The sequence below is a fragment of the Penaeus japonicus genome, unplaced genomic scaffold (genome assembly GCF_977035675.1).
Source record: "Penaeus japonicus unplaced genomic scaffold, GWHDUDI00000001_assembly GWHDUDI00000003, whole genome shotgun sequence".
Lineage (NCBI taxonomy): Eukaryota > Metazoa > Arthropoda > Malacostraca > Decapoda > Penaeidae > Penaeus > Penaeus japonicus.
Window position 1 is genome coordinate 23,232,802 of NW_028234405.1, and position 2,500 is coordinate 23,235,301.

Genomic DNA, 2,500 nt, shown 5'->3' on the forward strand with positions numbered 1-2,500 from the left:
CCATTTTTTCATCTAATATTTTCTTCCAAAATTATTTTAAAAAAGAGAGAGCGAGACACAAAGAGAGAGGGAAGGGGAAAGGAAATGCGAGAGAGAGGGAGATAAAGAGAAAGAGAAAGAGAGAGAGGGGGAGAGGGAAGAACCACAATGAGACAAAGAGATGGGGAATGGGGGGGAGGAGGCGACGAATCACAAAGAGAAGGAAATAGAGACTGAGGGAGAGAACAGATTGCTGCGAAGTCTTCAATCTCTAGCTGTGGGTCAATGTATAGCGGTGCGACTCCATTGGTGATCTGTTAATCTTCCATTTTATATAAACCTTTGTCGGAAGCAGAGTGAATGTTTTTAGTGTTCAGACGTGTGTGTTTTTATGATGTAGAATAAGCGTTAGTTGTATGAAGCTAAACAAAGAAGAATGAAGAGGAAGTCGTCTCCATATTCATCCCAAAACATCGAAGTTAAGAACAGCGAGGGTGGGATATACATAAGATCAAGATAACAAAACAATATCTAAAGATTAGACTACTGAAATGTAGCCTTTTACAGGTATGATCATAGCGGTTTCATACCACAATATACTTTACAGCAGTTATGTATCCACATAAATACCGCAATGTTTAGACCATTGTTTTCAATTTACTAATGTTGCCAATGTGGAAGACCTTGAATATTAAAGTTACCCTTGCAAGTTTTACGTTTTTTATGAACACAATGAAACATTGATTTTCTTTGAATATCGTCATATACGGATAGACTATTTTATATGTAAATGATTTAGTTCATTTGACTTCCGAACACCTAGTCACTAAAATCGGGAAAATAAATTTTGGTGTACCGATACATTAAACTGGAAATATCTCACAATTCCTCTCGTAAATTTGATGATAACATCGATAATTATTACTTTTGAACCGATTTTGGTGCAATTTCTTATGTCTGTCGATCATACCTTTAACAAAAGTGTCCTAGCTTTGATTACCATCTACAGTAGCAACATTGATTTTAAGATGAATTGTGGATATTGAAGACAGAGATTAGAAAGTGTGCTGTCTTTGAGGAGATCTTAATCTAGTCGTTTCAGGGATGATTTCTCCCATGGCTACTAGGATCCACCACCATGGGATTGCAGCAACACGTTTTTTTTTTCTTTTTTATTGCTTGCAACAATACAAAAATATTATTTCTGTGGTTCGCTTGTCCCGTAAATTTATTGTTTTGCCTTTATTTTCATTTTAAGCAATTTTAAAGTACCATATGAAAAAAAAACTCAAAGTATCACTAGGGTAACTAGTTAGTTCCTGTGCGAAGTTGATTATAATGAAGAAGGGACTGTACCTTGGCTTACCCGATCTCAAAACCTAATAGCTAATTTGTAAATAATCTGCATGTATTGTTTTTGAAAACCAGAGCTATATGTTTGAATATTAGTTTAATGTGTGATTTTGTTGCTGTTGGTTTAAGGCAAGGTGTCCTAAACAGGGAGTTGTAGCCAGCCTTTTTTCCATACAGGGGGTATTATAATTTAGTCCAGCATGAGAGCAGGATCATGAAAATTCGTCATAATACCACAAATCACAAAAGAAGATACAAGGAACTTTTATTATAAGAAGTAGATACGCATCTGTACCCTATATGTGATAATAGTGATAATTATATAATAATAACATCTCACCAGTCTTAACCAATTTCACAGCATGAACACATGGAAAACAACATTGATTATAAACTACTCTACAGGAAAATAGTTTAAAACTCTATCATTAATAAGAATAGAATCTATCCCCCTCTTATTTTGCATGGCTCTCGCTCCACTCTCTGATTTGAAGAAACATTAAATCATTTGAATTATATGGTCGACTGAAAGGTTGAATGATTGTTAGACATTGCGAAAAAGTTTAACGATGCCATAAACATGCAGTTCGCTTTAGATGAATGAGCTAAGACAACATTCAAGCGAGGAAAGTAACAAAACCATAATCAACTGAAAAAGATTAATCAAGAATCATATCAAGAAGGCACATATAAATACATGGAAGGCAGAATCTAACATTCTGCAATGTCAGTATTAGCGGAGAGAGAAACGGTCCTCAAAAGTGAGCTTAATGCGAAGCACAAAACAACTGCTCTAAACACACTAGCTGTACCATATCATTAAAGACGGAACAAATACAAATTGCAGAATATGCCATGAATATGACGAAGCCATAGAACATTGCACGTCAGGAAGCCCCACTCTGGCGAAAAAGGAATACCTTAAAAGAGAGGGCAAAGTACTTATATACATGCACTGTAAAATACGTAAAGACTTTGATGTTGCAATGCCCTCTAGAGGAACATCAGCCAAGCACATTCGTTGAAGAGAGATGTGGTCACACTGTGGGATATGCCAATCCAAGCTGACAAGGAGATTGCTGTCAAGAGTCCCGATATCATGATCAAAACAAATTTATCTTCATCGACATGTCTCTTCCATCTGAACAAAACGTTACAAACAAAGAAA